This window comes from Silene latifolia, unplaced genomic scaffold (genome assembly GCF_048544455.1).
Source record: "Silene latifolia isolate original U9 population unplaced genomic scaffold, ASM4854445v1 scaffold_134, whole genome shotgun sequence".
In the NCBI taxonomy this organism is placed as follows: Eukaryota; Viridiplantae; Streptophyta; class Magnoliopsida; order Caryophyllales; family Caryophyllaceae; genus Silene; species Silene latifolia.
In genome coordinates, this window is record NW_027413133.1 from 788,149 (window position 1) to 795,472 (window position 7,324).

Consider the following 7,324-nt stretch of genomic DNA (forward strand, 5'->3'; position numbering starts at 1 on the left):
CCATCGGGAGACCGCCGATGGGGGACCGACCATTCCCACCTAAGCCCCGCTCATCATACCGAGCGATAACCCTGTCCATTAATGTGCACATCCCCTTCCGTGGCGGGTTCCATGAAGGGCGAAACTAGGGCGTGAAGCCACTCCCGCAAGTGACTCCACTCAGCCGAGAACGCATCTCGAGAACCAGAGACAGACAATCACAATCACAGCCGTCACAACACAATCACTATATCAAACAATCAATCTCAACACATCAACAATCATCCCATTATGGGACTAATACTGAGTAGGAAATCCTACCTGGAAAGCACAACCGTCAGACGGTATCAACAGCTGTATCAAAAAGCCTCTTCTACAAAACCTTCTCCTATCATACAAACACATAAACACTACCAAATCACAATCTACACAAAACCCCCAAATCCCCATATTAGGGTTTAACCAACTTAAAGGAAAAACAATAAAAAGGGTACATAGATCTTACCCTCGACGCAAGGATCTCAACGGTATAACAAATGATGAAAACCGACCTTCCAAACTCCGGGATTTGCTAACAATGCGATTAAGATGATGAACGTACTTGCTTTCTCTCTTTGACAGTAAATTAGGTTTTGAAAAAGTGTTTAGAATGATGACGGAAAAGATTATATACCTTAATCGCATAATTAACAAAACCCGAGAAAAACTCCCCGTAAACCGGCTACTCGATCGAGTAGCTAAGGTACTCGATCGAGTGCCCCCTTACTCGATCGAGTATCCTAGTTACTCGATCGAGTACCCAACAGGTCAGAAACTATTTTAAAACGCAACTCACCCTTACTCGACAGAGTAAGGCCTACTCGATAGAGTACCCAAAGACTCATAAATACGGAGTATTACAACCCGTCCCTTGGGATCCGACCTTTACTTGCCTCTTTACTAATAGTAGAGTTGTTTGTGGAGTTATAAATATTGTTTTGGTCTAGGTGCTCCTAACGACAAGTACCGAAAACTAAACCTCTCAAGAGGGATCGACCATAAATGGCGCCGTTGCCGGGGACGATGTTAACTTGATTTAGATTTTCTTAGATTGTTATTAGTTGTGTCTTTCTTTGCCTTGGGGAAGTAAAACTCCTCAAGGTTTGTTCTAATTATTTTCGAGTTGTTTGATATTTTGCATGTCTAGAAGATCACAAGGTAACTTGTTACCCTTTGATCACGAAATTGAAAGGACTTTGACAAACAATAGAAGACTTGCTAGAGGTACTTTGAGAGGTATTGGTGAGGTTGTAGTTATTCAACCAAACACTATTGAGTTCGTCAACCCTTTTGCAAGAGAAGGTGAGGAGAACCCAACACAAAATCAACCCACAATGCCTAAATTTTCATCAGATTCCGTACCAACCGAGGAGAACCTACCCAATGGTACTCCCACACCACAACACTTAACCGGAAATTTCATTACCAAATCCGCATTTATCCAATTAGTCGAAAGAAGCCAATTTGGGGGGATGACTAGTGAAGACCCTCACTCTCACATGGAGACTTTTTGTGACTATTGTGATGCGATTTCTCAAACCGGTGTAACTCAAGACCAAATTCGATGGGTCTTATTTCCTTTTTCTCTAATTGGCACCGCAAAACAATGGTTGAAAGGCCTTGATAAGGCTACTCTCGGAATTGACTCTTGGAAGAAATTGGCTCTAACTTTCTACAAAATGTTCTACCCACCGGAAAAGACTAACATGCTAAGAGCTCAAATTACGGGCTTTAAGCAAAGAGATGAATAATCTTTGTATGAAGCTTGGGAGCGATTCAAGGGAATTTGTCGCTCATGTCCTCATCATGGACTTAGCGAGTGGTTCTTGGTACAACAATTTTGGAATGGTCTTTATGAAGACTCAAGAAACATTCTCAACATGGGATCAAATGGTATGTTCACCGAAGTTGACGATAATCAAACTTGGAACAAGATTGAGGAAATGGCGGTCCATAATTCACAATATAGTAGACCTCGCAAGGCTACTAGAGGAGGAAAGCATGAAGTGAACTCTATTACTCAATTGGGTGCTCAACTTAGTGCTCATATTGATACCATCAATTTGAAGTTCGAAAAAACTATGGCTAGACTTGAAGAAGCCTCAAAATCACCAAAGCATCATGTTAATGCCATGACGGCATCTTCATCAATCCTAAGCGGGATATGTGAGAATTGTGGAACTTTGGGACATGACCAAAGTGAATGTAGGGGAACAAATGAACAAGTGAATGCTTTTCAAGTATACAAGAGTTGTACCCCTTATTCCAATTATTACAATGAAAACACCAAATTCCACCCAAATCTCTCATACAAAAGCCAAAATGTTCAAAACCCTCAACCAACATACACCCCACCTCCCATGAGAAACCAAAATCAAAGACCCTTTTACAACCAAAACCAAGGTTACCAAAACCAAACTCCATACAATCAACAAAATGACCAAGGTTTTGATGTTCAAAAAGCGGTCCTTCAAATGCAAAAGAATCAACAAGAGTTTTTCACTCAAATGCAAAAGGATAGTCAGGCAAAGGAAATCACCATCAACAACATCCTAGCCCACACCAAAATGTTGGAAACCCAATTGACTCAACTAGTATCTTCAAGTTCTCAAAGACAAAAGGGGCAATTACCACCTCAAAGTAATCCCCTGAGACATGAAACGGTTACTGCCATTCACTAGAGGAGTGGTACGAGGTATGAAGCACCAAAGAATCAAGTTGAGGATGAAGTTGTGGAAGCTAGTGACAAAGAAGAAGTTGTGCAAAACTCCAAGGATGGACAACCATCAAAAGAAGAAGTTTCAAAGAAAAGTGAAGATAAGGCCAAGGAGAAGGAACCCATTGTGATTAGACTTCCTTTTCCAAGTCGTCAAGCTAAGCCCAAATTTGATGACCAACTTGGAAAATTTATGGAAATTGTGAAGAATTTGGAAGTCTCGATTCCTTTCACGGAATTAATCAATCATGTGTCGGCCTATGCAAAGTACATGAAGGACATCCTTACGAAAAAGAAGTCGATCCGGAAGCTTGAGACTATCGCCTTCACTAAGGTGAGTAGTGCAATCCTTCAAGGGAGTTCACCTCCGAAACTTAAAGATCCGGGAAGCTTCTCAATACCGTGTACCATTGGCGATACAACGATCAACAAAGCCTTATGTGATCTAGGGGCTAGTGTGAGTGTTATGCCGTATTCGGTGAGTAAAAGGTTAGGGATGGGAGAGCTTAAATGTACCAATATCACACTCCAAATGGCCGATAGATCGACGAAGACACCATTAGGGATATGGGAATATGTTCCCGTAAGAGTTGGGAAATTTTTCATCCCGGTGGACTTTGTCATTGTTGACATGGAAGAAGACTCCAATATTCCAATCATTCTAGGTAGACCTTTCTTGCACACCGCGGGTGCGGTGATAGATGTGAAGCATGGAGAGCTCACTCTAGAGGTGGGAGATGAGATCATAACTTTCAATCTTGACAAGACCATGAGAGCTCCCCGTTTGCATGAAACATGTTTTATGGTTGATCATTATAGCCGGAAGGATGATAGAAAGAAGTCGGAACTTCAATGGAAAAAGAAAGTTGATGATGCTCCATCAAAAGAACAAGAAAACAACAACAACAACAACAACAACAACAACAACAACAACAACAACAAAGAGAGCTTGAAAAGCTCACCCATGACAAGTGAAGAGGATGGCCTCATTGGCCAAATCAAGAAAGGAGGAAAGTTGTCTCTATCAACTCAAGAGATTTTTAATGATCAAGTAGACGAAGTTTGCGGTCTTTGGGACGATGAGTTTGAAGGGATTTTCAATCCCTATATTGGTAATGCCATCGATCAAGACCAACATGAAGGACAACAAGTGCAAAGATCTATTGAGGATCTTTATCATGATAATGAACAAGCTTTTGACTACTTCTTCAAGGTGTTGAGTAACATCAACAACACCTTGAACATGCCCCCATGACATCTCACTAAGGATGAGAGTTTGGTGGAGTCCTCTCCAAACCACCATTTGTAAATATTTCTAACTCCCTAACTTGCATTTTAATTCTTACATTGCATTTTTTGTCATTTATGGATTTTTGTGCCTTGATCAAGATATTCATCATTTTTTAGAGAAGTGGGGGAGGGACTAATGATTTTATTGATGTGTAGTGCTTTAACTTAGTGTGGGGATAGCAATTGCCTAGGCTATTCATGCCTTTGTAGTGCCCCTACAATGAAGAACACGGGATTTGAAGAATGAAAATGACACGGGATATGCAAGTGCACGGATGGACTTGAATCCGGGTAGACCAGGAGGAATCCGAGCGGCTTAAGGGTAATCCGCTCGTCTAACAAGAATCCGAGCGTCTGTGGAGGAATCCGTCCGTCTAAATGAGCTGCAAAATGAAAAATTTTGGTCTGTAAGAGAATCCGAGCGTCCAAGCTGAGAAGACGCTCGTCTGAAACTGGCCGCTCGTCTTTGTAGAAAAACGCTCGTCTTTCTGCCAGTGCACATTAAGCAAAGTTCCTGTAAGAGAATACGCTCGTCTTTGAGGAAAGCCGCTCGTCCTAAATTGCAGAATCCGCTCGTCTTCACTGAAAGACGCTCGTCTTTAGGCGAGTTTTCCTGAAGCCAATTTGAGCAGAATCCGAGCGTCCCGACAGGAATCCGCTCGTCTTCCCCTGCTGTTTTGAATTTTTTGGGTGTTTTAATACACCTTCCCACATTCATTTCATTCATTCATTCATTCAAACACTACCCATAAACCCCAAAACCCTCATCCTCTCCATCACCAAAAACAAGATTTCCTCAACCAAATTCCACAAAATCAAATTCAAACTTCCTCACAACAACAATTAATCACTCCTTTTGCAACAATAATCAATCCAAGCACCAAAATCTTCAACCTTTGAGTCGATTTTTGAAATAAAAAGCAAAATCCTTTCATCTTAAATCGATTTGGGTATAATTAGAAATTGAAGATTTTCAATCTTTTCTTGGTGTAATCAACAATGGCAAAAACAAAAGGAGCAACAAAGGCACTCAAGGCAAAGACACTTTCGAAAAGGCAACAAAGCCTTCAAGCAAAGAAAGCTTCAATGGCTATGGTGGTTTCTAATGCAAACTTGGAAGTTCAACAACAACAAGATCCTCCCTTGGAAGCAACAACATCAACAACTCCGGAAATCGCTCAATTATCCAACTATCCGGAGGTAATTTTCATTTCCAACTCCCATAGGGATACATTTGCCAAGTATTCTAAGAAAGCCATTTTGCCCACCAAATTCATTTGTGAAGATGCCTTGAACAAATTGGGTGTCTTTGAACAAACAAAAGTCTTCTTTGAAGCCATGGGTTTGGGTAAATTGTTCACCATAAGAGAATTGACATACCCCTCCCTTACCTTGGAATTCTTAAGTTCATTGAAAGTGACTAAGGTAGAGACTAGAGAATACATCGAGTTTCGTCTTGCGAATGTGAATAGGCGCATCACCTTTGATGTTTTGGGTAAGATATTAGGCCTTAGTGATACACCATATTATCACAAGATGCCCGAGAAGTATGACCCCGCTCCTCTTTGGGAGGCAATTTCCGGGAAGAAATTTGTGAGCTTTCATGCTTGTCGCGCTCTATTAGTCCACCATCCGGGCATTAGAGTGTGGCACAAGGTCATCGGGAATACTATAATTGCAAGAAAAGGCATTAATCACTTCACCAAGCTCGATTGTGTTCTACTTGAGTCGGCCTTAAATGTAGGAAGGGAATTCACTAAGCCCTACAATGCTCTAAGGCTTTTGATGGAAAGATGGCTTAATGTCGATTGTGGTAAGGAAGGCACCGCTCATATTGTAAATGGAGGTCTAGTTACTCTCTTGGCCAAGCACTTTGACGCAAATTTCAATAAGGATAACACCTATGTGGCGATGAAAGGGGGTCATCTCATTGACATGGATGCCATGATTAACAAGTATAAGTGGGTCAAGCATAACTCTCTTGACACCAACTATGGGTGGCTAACCAATGATGCTAGATCCTTCACTTTGCCTTCCAAGATATGCTGATTAAGTGCCCACCTAACAAACTACCTTCTTCCACTCTCCAAGGACGCCGAGTACATCATCCGTCAACAAAGGGGCGAGATTGAAGAGCCCTCCTCCTCCATTGTCACACCACCCTACCCATTCAAATATCAAGAGTCAAACCCAAAGATGTTGAAGTGGGAAATGATTACATCACCCTACTCATGAGAGAAATGCATAAACAAGCTTATAATGATCGAGTAGATGCATACTTGGCCCAATATCCACCCCTCCTTCATTTAGCTAGGAAAGGACTACTTGATCCATCAAGTCCTTTGCCTAGTTGGGCGGATAGGGAAGTTTTCTTTCCAAGCACATCTAGGGGTGAAAGACCGGGTCAAGATGAGAATGTCGGTGATGAGGTTGTTGATGATGAGGGTGTTGATGAAGAGGTAGATGAAGAAGAAGAGGCTAATGAAGATGATGAAGGAAGTGAGCAAGATCAAGGAAGTAAAGATGAGAGTGGAGATGATTCCACTTCCATGGAGGAAAATGATGACAATGATGATATGGTGGAGGATTAGCAAACTTTGGAGGCTCCTACCCTCTTGAGGTTTGTCTACTTCTTTCTTTGTTTTCTTTATTTTATCTTGATCATAGTTTGGAGAGTCCTAGCAACACGAGGACTAACACCTTGGCCCCATTGAGGTGTTCTTTTTTGTTCCCACATGGAAAATCCAAAATGACAATATATAGTTTCATGCATTGCATTTCGTGTGCATGAACTACCCCGGAATTTAAGACATTAGAAATAATGTCTATCTCGGTTTGGGGAAGTACATGCATACGCAACGGGAGGTAATCTAAATTACGCTCTCCGTCATAAACAAAAACCCATGCATCATGTAGTGTAGCTTAGTATAGCTTGCATTTAGTCTAGAAATCATGCATCATACTTGCATAATTTCCTATCATATTGGCCATTGAAGACAATGCCCATATTAGTGTGGGGATGGGAAATTCTAACTTAACTTTTATTCAAAAATCCAAAAAAATCAAAAATTTCGAAAAAATCAAAAAATTGAAAAATTGAAAATCCAAAAACAAGTTCATTTCCTTTGTAGTGTAGTCTTGTATATATTGTTTGTATATATTATGTTTGTCTATCCTTGTTCACATTGATCGACTACGCCACATCCGAGACATGAGGATATTGAAGACCGCATGGTATGATCTTTCCAATCTCCTTTTTCCTCTTTATGTTAATGACTATGTGGCTTTATTTTGATTGAT

The 7,324-nt window shown here is 41.0% G+C and overlaps 1 non-coding gene across 1 annotated transcript; it reads right to left on the minus strand.

Annotated features, from left to right (window-relative positions):
* Positions 1-1,724: 1,724 nt before the first annotated feature.
* LOC141637709 (small nucleolar RNA R71) lies at positions 1,725-1,831 on the minus strand. Its single transcript, XR_012541871.1, has one exon. It is a non-coding gene; the product is annotated as a small nucleolar RNA R71 (small nucleolar RNA).
* Positions 1,832-7,324: the final 5,493 nt, after the last annotated feature.